The sequence below is a fragment of the Micropterus salmoides genome, unplaced genomic scaffold (assembly GCF_014851395.1).
Source record: "Micropterus salmoides isolate LMB-PRFRI ecotype aquatic unplaced genomic scaffold, ASM1485139v1 Ms_hic_scaffold_19, whole genome shotgun sequence".
In the NCBI taxonomy this organism is placed as follows: Eukaryota; Metazoa; Chordata; class Actinopteri; order Centrarchiformes; family Centrarchidae; genus Micropterus; species Micropterus salmoides.
The window spans coordinates 16,370,886-16,387,268 of NW_024041039.1; positions in this window are offsets into that span (position 1 = coordinate 16,370,886).

Genomic DNA, 16,383 nt, shown 5'->3' on the forward strand with positions numbered 1-16,383 from the left:
CATAATAACTGCCAACACTTATCACACAGGAACTGACAGCGAACTTTCATTCGACAGTTGAGTTAGTACAGTTGAGTTGAGTTATGGAGTGGACTTGTTACAGTGCCGTTATTGGCTTCACACAGGAACAAAGCAAGTAACGGCGCAGCAGCATGGCACTGATAGAAACACACAGCAATAAGCAGGACCCAGCTGTCCATATATCCCACAGAAAATTCAACCATAATGAAGCTTGTAAGGTTACAATAACACAGTTACAAACTTCTGCGTAGTGGTTATGGAGCGTCAGTCTGTTTAGAAAATCTGATAGTCTTCTCGGGTCAGATTCTGACAATCGCCGGGAAGCTGCACTGTTGGGAGTTTCAATACCACAGCTGATCCTTTGGGTGGCAGGTATCCTCCTCACAACAAGAACAGTGTGGTCTGTATCTTATTCTTCTTCTTCCTCGGGGTATGGGACCGTTATGTTGTGCATAATGGCTTCCTTCTGATCCAAAAATGTGTTTGGTTTCAACTTAACATTCACACATAAGTGAGGTTTTGGCGCATTTTCTCTTGTTTGCAGGCTTTTTGTGTTACCTGCAGGCCGCATCGTTAGGCTTTTGGCTTGCATATAGGTCACTTCTTTGTCTCCATCAAGTGAGGCTCAAAAACTGTTTTGATGTAAGGGACCCCTAGCGGCAGAAATTCCATACCGTTTGTTTAATGGCACAGACACAAAATTTTATATGGTGTGGAATTCATCATATAATAATAATTTTAATCAATACCTATTGGCAGAACCATACATCTATGTTCTACCTTCATCAATACAACAAGATGATATGGAGCTAAAATTGGACAGTGGAGTCAAAGGTGAGGCAATTCACTACTTTATTTATATATATAACACTAAACAAGCACCTTAGCTCATGTGCGGACAAAGAAGTGCAAATTATTATGTTATTGTTAAATCACAGCCTTCAGTCATGCGTGTTCTTTCCATGCTTCACAGCAGATGCAGATTCAGATTCTTATTTTAGGCTCACAGCACTTTGTGTTGACTACAGCTCACATTATGTGGAATGTGGTTCTCTGCCATTCTTTGCCTTAAGTCGAAATTAGAAGACACACTGTATTTGGCTGCCGTTAAAATCATAATAATTGAATATAACTATCTCACCATACTGGTGATCCGACTGACATCACTATGGACCATCAGGATCTTGGTAAATCTATCACCCACTCTGGCCTGAGAAGCAATACAAGGTATCACTAAATTAGGCGGTTACTGTACATGTAGTGGTGATAGAGGAAGTGTGCATAGTGCTGATCCATCCATCTATACTGTATGTGCACCACTGGTAATTGTCGCTCAATTACCAGTGTTTGGAGGATGTCTTCTGCTTACCTGCATATTTGTCATGGATCAGGGGTGTCGTATTTTGATGTTTAATGATCCACCGATAGATTAAATGGGGCTGAGAAAATTGGATCACTTGGATTTGTTAAACCCCATTAAAGTTTCTTACAGTATTTCCTACCCAGCTGACATTTTTCACCACACCGAGATGAAGTGTTGTTTAATTATAGCATGAAGTATCGCAAATCCTTTGCCAGCTGCAGGAATTATTCATTTTTTAATGGAGGATTTGCTGAGACATTATACTATATACTGTGGTAAAATACATAGACATACTGTATTTCTGGAATTCTATATGCAACATGTGTATCCTTAAGGTGAAGATTAATTTAAATGTTTGATATCAAAATGCATACATTGAGGAGGAAACAACTAGCCTGGCTCTCTTCAAAGTTCAAAAATACATTTATCAATGCCTCTAAATTTTCTTAGTAATACCATATATTAGTGAACTTTAGAGGTGCTGGTAGGTGGATTTTGTGACTTTTGGACAGAGCTTGCGTTTTCCTCTTGTTTCCTGTCTTTTTGCTAAGCTAAGCTAACCCGCTGCTAGTTTCAGTTTAACATTTAATAGGAAGATGTAATAATAATAATAATAATAATAATAGCTTCATTTATATAGCAAATTTCAATACAGGTAAGTGCTTCACAGCAATCAATATAAAACATAGACAAGACAAATAAAATCCCACACAGTGGGTGCAATGAATAAAACATAGCAGTTTGAACTCAATTAAATAAATAGAAAGATATGAGAGTGGTATCAATCTTTTAGTGTAACCATCAGCAAGAAAGCAAATAAGCATGTTTCCATAAATGTGAAACTAATCCCTTGAAGGTAAATTCCAGTATTTGTTAACCTGGGTCTTATCTTCATAATTGTGTCCATACAGACTACAGGTAACGTTAATTTTGCTCTCACCAAACAGATTCAGGAAATGTGACTCAAAAATTTATAGAGGGGCAAGCCTTCAAAATCTTTCCAAAATAATCTTCAGTTTTGCGTAAATAATTTAAAACGCTTGTCATTAAGTCTGACCAGTAGAAAACACAGACATTAGCCCAAATAAAGTCCTGATAAAGTCCAAACTAACCAAAATTAAGGCTTGATGTGCGCACTATAATCTGCACATCTGTTTTCTGAGCTTAATATGCTTAATCTGTCTCCTGTTGAACCTTCTCATTACAGAGACTTTCAAGGCACACAAAGTTAAAAGCAAGAGAGAAAACAAAACTGTTGTCTAATAAAAGAGCTGGTGGGAGTTGGATGTCTTGGCTGACACTTGTGCTGAACTTGAGATGCCCCTGCTCAGAGGTCACGCTCACTAAACTTTATTCCGTCCTCGTTAAAAAGCAGTGCAGAGACCACTACAACATAGGAAATGGCAGTTCAAAACAGAGGTCATTTTATTTCACTGTATATCTCTCCCTCCCCTTCTCCAGCACTAAGTCTCAAATATTTTTGCATCTGGTGATGTTGTTGCAAACATTTAAAATTCTGGCTATTCTTCTATTTTTTTTATAACTATTTGGCTGCACAAATGGGCCATTTAGTCAGAGGTACAATTCCTGCAATTGTAAAGCAATATATTACTGAATAGAAAACATCACACATAGATGGATTTATGTTTCATCAAGAGCCTTGAAGAATATAAATGAGGGTTTTCCCTCACCTCGGGGATAATTTACATATTGTCTATTAACCTTTTCACATTAAGCATGAGAGGGTGCACTGAGATGGAAACTTGACTAGCATGTTTGTAATTTTCCATTTTCACAAGCAACAACACAAAATGTCACTGAAGCTATTAGCATGAAATTTGCCTGACACAACCTAATTCGGCCTTTTTCCCCCACTCGTCCACACACCCCCAAGCTTCTTGTCACTCTAATAAGCAACTTTCTTTTCACATACTCCCTTCCACTACACTGACCTCGCTTTAAAACATGCTTTCTTGCTTATGACACACAGTTTAACACAAGTTTGGTATTTGAGTTCAGGATCAAGAGTCATTTACCTTGAATAATAGGCTAATCTTAACATTAAACATCCACCACCAACCTTTTAGTTTCTTTCTCGGCTTTCCTAATAGGACAAAGTGGGACACAGAGATCTTGTGCTCTAAAGCAGTCACACAATTTTTGGGATGAAAGGGGAAGAGTGAGATCACATACATACATACATACATACATACACACACACAGCCCCACAAACCAAGAATGCACATATTTCATCAACATTGAGTTATGGACAGAATCTGACTGGTTGACATTTGGTTTACCATAGGCCTATACATTTTTTCCCCATGCCATAGATTTGTGCAATTTCAAAGAACTGCAAGCTAAATGTGCAGGTGCAAAAAAACACAAAATACAAACTAAACATTCAGCTACATACAGTAGTTAAAGCAACATAGACAACCTTAAAGCTAGCTAGAGAAAGCCACAGCTAACCTTGACTAAAGCTAAATCTAGTCACTTTTCCCCGAAATAGAAATATAAAGGTGCATCTCAGAAAATTAGAAAATCGTGAAAAAGTTTGATGAATTACTGCCTCAATGCGGCGTGGTATGGATGCTATCAGCCTATGGGACTGCTGAGGTGTTATGGAAGATCAGGATGCTTCAATAGCGGCCTTCAGCTCTTCTGCATTGTTCAGTCTCATGTCTTTCATCTTTATGTCCCATAGAGAATCTCAGGTCAGGCGAGTTTGCTGGCCAATCAAGCACAGTAATCCCATGGTCACTGAACCAGGTTTTGGTACTTTTGGCAGTGTGGGCAGGTGCCAAGTCCTGCTGGAAAATGAAGTCAGCATCTCCATAAAGCTCGTCTGCTGAAGGAAGCATAAAGTGCTCTAAAATGTCCTGGTAGACGGCTGCGCTGACTCTGGACTTAAAGCACAGTGGACCAACACCAGCAGATGACATGGCTCCTCAAACCAACACAGACTGTGGAAACTTCACACTGGACTTCAAGCATCTTGGATTTTGTGATCTTCCTCCAGACTCTGAGACCTTGGTTTCCAAATTTGCTCTCATCAGAAAAGAGGACTTTGGACCACTGAGAAACAGACCAGTTAAGACGCTTCTGACGTTGTTTGTTGTTCAGGAGCGGCTTGACAAGAGGAATACGACATTTGAAGCCCATGTCCAGGACCCGTCTGTGTGCGGTGGCTCTTGATGCAGTAACTCCAGCCTCAGTCCACTCCTTGTGAAGCTCCCCCACACATTTGAATGGCCTTTTCCTGACAATCCTCTCCAGGCTACGGTCATCCCTGCTGCTTGTGCACCTTTTTCTTCCACACTTTTCCTATTAATGTGTCTTGATACAGCACTTTGAGAAGGAGGGTGTCAGTGATGGTTTTCTGCACAACTGTTAGTTCAGCAGTCTTCCCCATGATTGTGAATTCCACTGAACCAGACTGAGAGACCAATTAAAGGCTCAGGAACCCTTTGCAGGTGTTTTGGATTAATTAGCTGATTAGAGTGTGACACTTTGAGCCTACAATACTGAACCTTTTCACAATATTATAATTTTCTGAGATTTTCAATTTGGGGTTTTCATAAGCTGTAAGCCATAATCATTGAAATTATATCAAATAAAGGCTTGAAATATCTCACTTTGCATGTAGTCTATATAATATATTAGTTTCACCTTTTAAGTTGAATTACTTAAATAAATGAACTTTTTCACGATATTCTAATTTTCTGAGATGCACCTGTATACATTTTGCTGAACTAACATCTTGGTAATTTATTTTTTCCCTCCAACATATCCACTACAAGGCAGCAGGAAAATAAGAACAGCTTAATTAGTTCTGCTAAAAATGCAAGTATACATTTGTTACAGTTTACCTAGTTGGCCTGAAAGCTTTTAACTTCTTTTTCCTCAACGTCAGCTTACTGCTGTCTCCCTATTAACTATTTGATCAACCAGTGAAGTTGCAAGAGGGTTTGGCTAACACACATTGTCTTTGTATAATAACTTTGGAATGGCTTGCTTGCAAGCAATGCCATAAAAACAGAAGGGAAATTTAAATGAAGCATGAATTATATCTGTCAGCGTGAGATCATAAGTAAAACTGCATCTATTGAGGCAAGTGCAGCTGCATGGACTCACAGCTCCAATAAATATGCAGTTCATGCAGTGGTGACTGTGGAGACTTCACCATCCACCATCACCACACACCAAGCAACCACACCAACATGTCCGACTTTCGTGATCAACTTTTTCGTCATTGTAATAGCAAGAAATCTCAGCATCTTTGGAGTGGATAAAACACAGTTTGGTTTATGTACCAAATGCCCACTCATCTATCTGCTCCTTATCCAGGTCATTGTCCTCTCATTACAGAGGTCCACAAGTTCATCCTTACCAGATGCCAAGCCATCTTAAATTGCTTGTCTCAGTTTGGAGGTGCAGGTCATCCCTGATTACAGTGAGGCCATCTCACCCTGCAGAGAAAACTCATTCCAGCCCAATTTACCTGCAGTGGTGGTGTCCTGGGGGGTCGGAGGTGTTACTGGCCTCACTGCAATCAGGCCAACCCAGATCCTCCTCCATAACACATTTTCTTACTGGGACGTAGGTAACTGATTTGCCATTACTAGAGAAGAAAGCGGGAACATGCAGACCAATAAGAAATGAGGAAAGTTTGAGATCAACATGTCACTCCTTCTGATGCCTGATTGAGTGGTTCTAGTCGTTATCCAAACCTCATGACTGCCAGGTCAGGGTTGTACATTGCTCGACCGCTACAGCCAATAGCTTTGACAACTGCAAATGCACATGACTTGATCCAAAGGTCAACTTAGCCCAAAAATTATTTTAAAAAGATCTTTTTTTGTTACAATGCTCAAGTCTCTCGGGGGATAATCAGCATGCTGTGATTTAATGTAAATGTTCAGTGAGAGGTTAAGATATCGGGCACCCTTATTTATGTATTCTGATGGGTAACTGTCTTACTTACGTGAAAATATCCATAAATAAATAATAGGAATGCTGTGTTGGCCATTTCACCATTCAGAATTCAAATGCAATGAGAAAGCTGATCATCTTCAGACAAAGCGAGAGCTCTCTACTCCCAGCGAAGCCACGCTGACATGATTAAAAATGTCTGATCCACTTAATCTCAAAGTAAACACACAGACACACAAACAGGCAAATGCACACATGAAAAGATAACCTTCATGGCATCCTTAGATTAGGTATAGTATGCTTCTAAATTGTCTAATTTGACTGGCGTAGAAATATGATGGCATCACATCAGTCTCTAAATTTGTTTTATGTTTTCATTACTTTTCATGGTTGCTGTAATCAAGCTTGTCAAAAACCACAACAGCCCTGCAGTAATACACATGTTGGTCTGTAGCTGATGCCGTTTTGACAGGTTTATATTCTGCGCTGGATTTAGTCGTGGTTTCGGCTCTGCCTCTGTCATGCTGCCGTGGGCTGTAAGCAGGTGTGGATTAATATGCCAGGGCAGAAATGCATCCCTGATGGGCTGTCAACTGACCTGACCTCCTTCTCTGCTTCTCACTCTTTCCCCCTCTTTGTTCCCCTGCCACACAGCACTGTTTCTCCAGGTTCATCCATATACATTTTTCCATCTCTTTCCTCCCTCCATGTCTACCTCTCACTCTGGCTCCCTTGCATCATCATGCCTTACTTTTTTCCTCCTCATCCTCTTTCTCTCTTGTGTCTTCCTCTCCTTCATTCCCCATTCTTCCCACAATTGCTTTATGTCACCTGCCTCCCTATGCCTCCTTCCCACCACGCCCTATATCACTGTCTTCCCTGCTGCTTTACTCCCTTCCTGCTATTTAAAATGAAGCTTGCCCATGGGGAACATGATAAACAGGCTTCATTTCACTGGATTCCAGGAGTCGTGGTTCCATCTTACGTCTACCAGCATGGGAACGCAGCCTTTTAACTCCCCTTCAGCTGGGACAGCCAGAGGAAACCCTCCTGGGCATCTACACTGGCGTCGCTTACGGAGAACAAAGACACGAGCGATTAATCTCTAGACTTCCACCTGTCAACTATAGAGAGCTTTGGATGTAATTCCTCACAAAGCCATGAGCCTTTTAAGCTCTCATTGCATGTGACATATTTAATAGGTCATTTAAAACTGATCTTCAAGCTACCTCAATCTGATACTCCGTCACGTCTCATGCAGATGTCTCAAGCATTTCTCTCTGTAAGAGAGAGGCACCTTTCTTTTCAGAACTGCAGCATGATTGCTATTCTCTACCTGCAGGATTGAAGTGTCTTTGTATATGAATCTTCCTTCTGTAACATTACCATACACGCGCTTATCTCAACATCCTGGGTGTTTTGAAATTTGGTCTGTAAGGCTGATACAGTATGTCTCTTGAAAAGTTTTATGTGATTTTGAGGTCTATGTGTGATTTTAGGGTCAACCTGTCATATGCACGTGGATCTTTCTACAGTTTAGTGAGACAAATTCAAATTGACTTGAAAATTGGGATAAAATTACATTACTGTTTTCTGTTTTTCTGTGTGGAGTTTGCATATTCTCCCTGTGTCTGTGTGGGTTCTCTCTAGGTGCTCTGGCTTCCTCCCACTGTCCAAAGATATTCAGCCTAGGTTGATTGGTGACCCTAAATTGTCCTTAGGCGTGAGGTTGTTTGTCTATGTGTGGCCCTGCAATGGACAGGTGACCTGTCCAGGGTGTACCCTGCCTTTTGCCCGATGTCAGCTGGGGTTGGCTCCAGCCCCACGCAACTCTGTACACAGGTTAAGCGGTTGACAATAGATGGATTAATGAGTGAAAAAGTATATATCCAACTAAAATTGAGAAAAAAATATAGAAAAACAATTATTATTTATTGAAACATGCTATGTGAATGTTAAGTGCAAGTTTTTGCTATGAAAATGCTTTACTGTGATTTGTATTTCGCTATGTATCAGTGACTTTAATGGAAAACCATGGTTCATTACAACTTTGGTTTTATTTTTGTAGCTTGGTCCATTGGTTCTATTCGTTATGAGTCTCTAATACTCATTCCCATGTTAATTTTTACAGTTAAATAAAGTTTAGGCAATCAATTTACCATTTGGCTTTGTTTTCTCTACTAAATACATTTGACTATCCTGTTGGCTTATTTACAACATGTATGATCGTTTGGCTGTTTCCCTGTTTCTAGTGATGACACTGCTGTCAAACAACCTCTGTATTTACATGAGCACAGTGTTATCATTACAGATAGAACCTATGGCCTGAGCCACAAAAATAAAACCCAAGTTGTAATGAACCACAGTACTCCTTTAAGAATGAACATTTCTAAACAAATCAGAAAAACCTTATTCAACTGCATTTACTTCACTTGTGAGTTGTAATGACAACAAAACAACAAAAAGTTTATTGTTTTCCAATTTGCAATACAGTGGATGATGATTTCAAGTTGGTAAGTTTGAAAAGGTAGATGGTGGTGATGTCATGATAGTGGAACTTTATTCTATTCTCTTGTTGTAAAAACACTAACGTGAATATGTTATGTTTTTACATATATATATATTGGTGGCTCACAGGGATAGCCTTTTCTTTTCTGTTCTATTCTGTTCCTTTCTTGTGTAAAATAACTCTAAATAACTATGTGGAGCTGTGAACAAAATGTGGAAGACAAATGATTGAGAGGATGTGTTGTAAATGGCAGTACTCTCACAGTTTGAGGTTGTTAGCTCCCCACCGGACAGAATATATTGCACTCATAATTCACACTGTGACTACCACAACCCAGAGTCATTTTCAGCTACTTTCCATTTAAGTCTGAGCATTTAGAGTGCATTTTAGGAGGGAATTATTAACTACTATTACCATTAACTGAGTCGTTTAAAGGGCAGGTAAATACTCTTATGTTATTGTTGATAATTTTTCAAATCAAAGCATGGTGTATCGTAGATATGCCAGAGAGCATTTGGTTTCCATTAATTTATGTTTGGTATGAAAATCAGCTATTAGACTTTAAAGTTGCACATTTGGTAATCCATCACAATCACCATTGTGTCAGCATTTTTCTCAAATGTGTTGCCATGGTAGCTGTAGGTGCAGAATGACTTGAAGTCCATTCTGCATTACCTCCTGACAAAAATTTAACACTGACAAAATATTTACTTGAAACTCAAACATGTTGGTTGGTTGGTCCGTTGGTTTCTTCTCAAAGAAATAAACGGAAGAAGCTCAGAGGCTAGGGAAAAATATATTTTGAATTTGAAATGCTGCAGTTTGCCTTGGTCCATTGAGTTTGAATCAGACTGAATCAAACACATGTGACCACCAGAAGTGATGCATATTTAGGCGTCCTACTCAGCAGCGTAACATCATTTTGACTGGCCTTGGTGCAAATATTTTTCTTGTGCCGCTCCCCCCAAAAAGCACCAAAGGTACAGACGCACAATGACTCCACGCAATTGCAAACCTGCAGCTTTTGATCAGCACCACGGACAGCAGCCAAAGTGCCAGTCTGTCTCTGACTATCAAACAATCAAAATAGCTTTAGCCAGCCTATAGTAACAAATCCACACAAAGTAGCTGACACAGTATGTCAATAACCACAGAACAAACAGCAATCAAGAAAAGCACAGTGACTCATTATGCAAAGACAGTATGAATAAATAGATGATACCATCTGATCACAATCCACATGGCCATTGTCACAGTCCCTCATGGGCTCTTGTAATCAGCTGGGCTGGTTGCACTGTCGGTACTTAGGCCACTGGTCATGGCCACTGGGTTTAAAGCACTGAAAATTTTAAGGGTAAATGGATTGTATTTATATGGTGCTTTACAATACATGTCACATTCACTCTCATCCACTGATGACAGTGGCTGACATGCAAGGTGCCAACTGCACATCAGATTAGAGAGGTCAGCACAGTCTTCTCAAGCAATTTCAGGTTCAGTATCTTGCCCAAGGACACTTCGACAGGTTGAGCTGGGGATCAATCCACCAACCTTCCGATTAGTGGGTGACCATTCCTACCTCCTGAGCCACAGCTGAACCACGATCGCCAGTTGAAACATGGACCTTAGTTGGATGTTGTTCACTTTCTGTCTCCTCATTTTCTGTCAGCTCTCCTTTACCAACTCTAAGGAAGGCAAAAATGCAGGGAATAAAAGGACTGATGCTTTTCATATTGCACACACACTCATATGTGCATCATTAACCACCAAATTTCTATAAGTAATCTACTGTAGAGAGAGAAGGAAGTACTGAAATGCATTTCTGTAGGTTCTTGACAACTTCATCCTTTCAGCATGTACTTTCAGATTTTCACTTCCCATAATCTAAATGAAATGTCTAAATTAATTTATTCATCAGAAATAATTGATTTCCTCATTTTCCTAAAACATGTCCTTTATCGAGTGTTTATGAAAGAGAGTAGGTCATGAGTTTTAGGCAAAACTAGGGAAATAAGTAGTTACGAGTTATTTGTGTGTCTACAGAGCCTCAACATACTTTTGCTTCTCAAAGTTCAACATGGTGCCCTCTGTTGGTGTTTTTGCAAACTGGGACACACTGGTGCACAACATGAATGGGAAGCACAAACCCTCTTTGATACACTGTAGAGTAGGCTACTACTGACTTGACAGGCTTATGGTCACAGCAACAATCTCTCAGCATGAGTGGGGCTGCAGGCAGGACTTTAAAAGTACTGAGGTCGTGAATCCTAATCACTCAAATTCACCCTCATTCCTGTAATTATTTTAATGTATTTTATTTGCTCAGATAAATCAAATGTATTCTCTTTTAATTTCATTTTTTTTGCCCAAAGTATATAAATACCCTGCCTGGTCCTTTATGTATATTTTTTTGGCCACCATGTTTGCCCACCCCAACGACAACACATGCCGATGGTTATCCATGAATACATTTAGCCCGAGTTGACCTTTAGCATTCACATGTCGACACAGCAATTAATAGGTGTCTACATGAGTGTTAACAGTTCAAGGGTGTCACAAGTTCAGTGGCATTAATCTCAAGGCTACTACACTTATGAACAGATCTTCATCACAGATTATGGAAGAATAAGATCATTCTCACGTATGAACTCTAGTACCAGGTCACAGAGTTGATGCTGGCACAAGCATTTAGACCTCACACTGGCAACGTTCACCGCTGGAGGTCTAGTAGAGTGGATCACACTGATAATCAGCCCAGAGTGGATTTTCCTGTAGAGGAACGTTACGATAAACATGCCTCTAATATTAGACATATAGCCTTGAGGCACTCTCAGCTCTCCAAAGGAAGGTTAAAAGCTGGAACTTCACCGGAAATGAATCACACATGTTCTTATATGTTGTATTCAAATCTGTTAAGGTTATATTGTGCCTCACTGCTCTCCAAAGGCAAAGAGCATTCACAAACAGTAAAACTGAGAAGAAATATTTGAACTTTAGGTTTAGGAACCTAAATAAGATCTAAAATATGCAGATACTGTACTCTTTTGGACAATCTTCCGAGGAAAACAGTAGAATATAAATTCACTAGCAAGGACCACACAATCAACAGATACGATTAAGTGATTTATTAATGATCAAAACAGAAAGATGTACAAGGCCTGCAGTTGCTGAATAGACATTCAAAAGCGTTGTGGGGAAGCTGCGATAGGGACTCGATGTTTGATTTTAAAGTAGTAATCACCAACATTCAAAGAATCATGCTTTTTTATATTTATTTACACCTTTATTAGCAAGATGTCTATGAAGATTCTCAGTCATCCAGGTCATAGTTATCCAACGAATCTGTCAGATGCTACTGTCCTGACAGTAGCATCTGGACAGTAGCATCTGATGTTACTGTCCTGTGGACAGTAACATCAGGTTCACACGAGAAGATGTTCACAACAACAGTTTGGCCTTCCTGGACTGCGCTGTTCACATTGAAGAGGACAGGAGCCTGCAGATTGGTGTTTACAGAAAACCCACACACACAGACCAATACCTACTCTTCGATTCACACCACCCACTGGAGCACAAGCTAGGGGTCATGAGAACACTGCACCACAGAGCGGAAAACATACCAACAAGCGCCCAAGCCAGAGAGAAGGAACAGAACCACCTGAAGGGGGCACTTACAGCCTGTGGATACCCTAAATGGACCTTTGTGAAGACAGCCACAAAATCCAAGAAGAACAAAACTACAGGGGAGGAGGAAAAGAAGGTCAAACGCAACAACATTGTGATTCCATACGTGTCTGGAGTATCAGAGAAACTCAGGAGGATTTTTAACAAACATAACATCCCTGTGTTTTTTTAAACCCAAGAACACACTAAGACAGATGCTGGTACACCCCAAAGACCGCACACCCAAACACAAGAAAAGCAATCTAGTGTATGCGGTCCAATGCAGTGAGGAATGCACAGACCTGTATATTGGGGAGACTAAACAACCACTACACAAACGCATGGCTCAACACAGAAGGGCCAACTCCTCAGGTCAAGACTCTGCTGTCTACTTACATCTGAAGGACAGAGGACACTCGTTTGAGGACCACCAGGTGCACATTTAAGACAGAGAAGATGGATGGTTTGAAAGAGGTGTCAAGGAAGCCATCTACACCAGGGTTGAGAAGCCGTCATTGAACAGGGGAGGGGGTCTACACCACCACTTATCCCCCACTTACAATGCTGTCCTTTCATCACTTCCCGGGAAACTCAACAAACGTAACCTATTGACCTCAGGTGAAGATACCAACAATGGTTGTTCAGTCTTGGCCACAGGTAGTCTCAACGACTGTAACGACTGTCGTCACAGCAACAAGGAACACTAACGAACCAGCGGTATCGATGACCCGAGATAACGACCCCACTGAGGTTAAATAGCTGAGTTTCCCTGCCAGTCAGTCAGAACTGAAGAAGTCCTTTGGATAAGGGACGAAACGTCTTCCAGTAGCTTCAACCAAGTCCAGTTGCCCTTCATTTTAACCTTCGTTGGATACCTTTATTAGCAGTGGCAGTGGTAACGGTGGTAGTTTTCCAAAGACTTTTCTACTCACCAGTTCACAATCAAGTATTGCAGGTAGTAATCCAATGGATTTGCTGTTGCTAGAGTGCTTTTTTGTCTGTTCAGTCAAATAGGCCATCACTGTTTGAAAAAGCAAATGTTATGAAGTGTGTTGCATTATATCACTAATATCAAAATGGACAATTATCTGTATAGAGGTAGATTAAAACATTACACAAAACAATGACAGTGTAATGGGGCAACACATCACGCACACTTAGATACTGTAATAGCTATAGATGATGGATGTAATGGCAAATGTGTCTTTTGCTGTGCCAGACTCTGCCAGCCATAGACACCCTGGCTCTCTCCCTAATGAAATAACCCCTTCTGACAGATGGCAAGTACCACTTTCCCTCTGTTGCATAATTTAAACTGACCTCTCTAATTGGACAATGATTCAAGTCCTCAGTGAGAGAAGGTCAAGCTTGTCTGAATAAAATCCTGGTTGAGATTGGGAAGGATTTGTTTGTCTTGGGAAAAAGTGAATACACAGTAAAGCTAAAAATACATTATTAATCTACAAGACTCAGCTACAAGGTAGCTTTCATGCATAAATTATGTTTAAATTCAACAATGATGTTGCATTAATGTCCTCATCTTAATTTAGGCTTAAACTTGATAATAATACTAAGGGATGAATGTCACATTTGTTCTTGATCCTCACCCTGAACCAAAAGTATTTGACTTAACCTTGACCGAGACCTGATCTGTCACCCTAATCCTGAAGGTTTGAGGTCAGGGTCACATACTGAAAAGATCAGGGTTGATTATAGAACACATGCAAAGTGGATTCAGCATTCTAAATGTGGTTGAAACATGTATAGTTAAATATAACTTTTTAGTTAAATTTAAAAAATGTAAATTAAAGCAAAATGTATCCCTCAGTAATCAACACAGCATCACAAAAACATATGAAACATATGATATGATTAAGTGAAATATAACTATAGAATTTTAAACTCAATGCAATTACAGCCTGTCTCATTGAAAAATTAATTGTAATAATCTTAACTGTAATAATAAAATCAGCAGGTCAGCTTGAACACTTATCAGAAAAGAAGGAAGTTGCTTCGCAGGGGCGTTGCCTGGATCTTGAAACACTGGGGGCTTAGCCCCCCCCCCAACACACAGCAGCACAGCCCAAGATAGCCTGCTTAACCAAAGTTAAGTCTGTAAATCAACAGTTAACGACCTCTACATTTATCTACCCACAAAAAAACTCACAACAACTCTATCAACTGTCTCATTTGCTATTGCTAACTGGTTATGCCATGTTTAATTGAATCATCACCTTGTCTTTTACACCTTCCCTTTCAATCTTTTTTTCCTCCTATAAGCCATTGAGCTACACTTTATTTATTAAATAAGACTTGCTCCACCACCGCAATCCCTCCCGCAACCTCCGCTTCTCTGACACTAATCTTCTCTCACCACAAATCAGGACCAAACACCCTACCTAGGGCGACAGAGCTTTCACCATCGCAGCCCCCTCCCTCTGAAACTCCTTACCCATACACATCTGAGATTGAGTGACATGGAATCTTTCAAATCACTTATCAAAACACGCCTTTTTAGACTAGCTTTTAACATCAAATAATGTTATATTACACCTGCTGGGGTTTGTTATTTTGTTATTTATATGGTTGCCGCTTTGCTCTTATGTATTTCCGCACCACATGTTTTTATCTACTGTTCATATATATTATATTATGCTATTTATATTTTATGTTTTTAATCTGTTTTAAATGTACATTACTTCTGCTTTTACTGTAAAGTGTCTATGAGTGTCCTGAAAAGCACTATAGAAATAAATGTATTATTATTATTATTAAATGTGATATATAAATGTCTATAAATAAATGTATCATCATCATCATTATTATACTACTCATAATAATAACATATTAATAACATAATAATAACAATAATAATTAATTGGGGTATCCCCCATCTCACTACAGAGGGTTTTAGCATGTCTCAGCATTTTTAGTATTTTCTTTCACTCTCACAGCTCCAGCGGCGTGCAACCTCTGACAAATATAGCATATTTAGCAGTCAAAAAGCCAGATATTTTCCTGAAGAGTTAGTAAAGACTTATTAGAGCTAAAAGGCAGACAGTCCTCACCAGAACAAGGGTCGTATTGGTTGATTATGCAGCAGCTTATTATGACCCATATTTAAATTTTTTGTTAGGCTGTGAACTCTAGTAGTGGAAGAAGTCAGGTGATGTAGTATAAAGAGCAACAAAGTCTGCATAAGGAGATGGTGGGTTTGATAGAAATACATATTCAAAGTTGTAAGTTGAATAACATTTTGTCACGTGACTACGTAACCCAAACCATGATCTTTTCCTAAACTTAACCAAGTAGTTTGGTTGCCTAAATCTAACCAAACTATGATCGTTTCACAACGTTTACCACATGTTAAACGTCACATGACATACGTAATGTACTAAAGGTCAGGTAAGCCTGTCGATGGACTGGTACTTGCCAGTGCTTTACATGTAGTTTTTGGCAAAGGTCATATATGTCGTAATTTCCAGCGGACATAGGCTATGTATGTTTTTTTCGAAAATGGTCATATTTGTTGTTTTGGGACACTTGACAATCAACCTATTTTGTCGTTTAGGTATGGGGATGTGTTGCTAAAGGGATGTTCAGGTTGTTGTTATGTTTTGTCTCCAAATGGACAAAGAACTGCTGTTTTATAATGTGTCACTTAAGGGAGCTACAATCATTTGTTCAAATCATTACTTCAAAGTTCATATTACTGTGTCAGAAAACTGCCTAGGAAGATTAATTTGCTCTTGGAGAGGCTTATTTACTGCAGGAAATTGTTAACACCTTACAAGGGTGGCTAATCCTCTTCACAGAAAGAGGTGAGGGTGGAGACTAACAACATGGAACCTTCCCACACTGACACACCATAACAGGAGAGGCAACACATGCT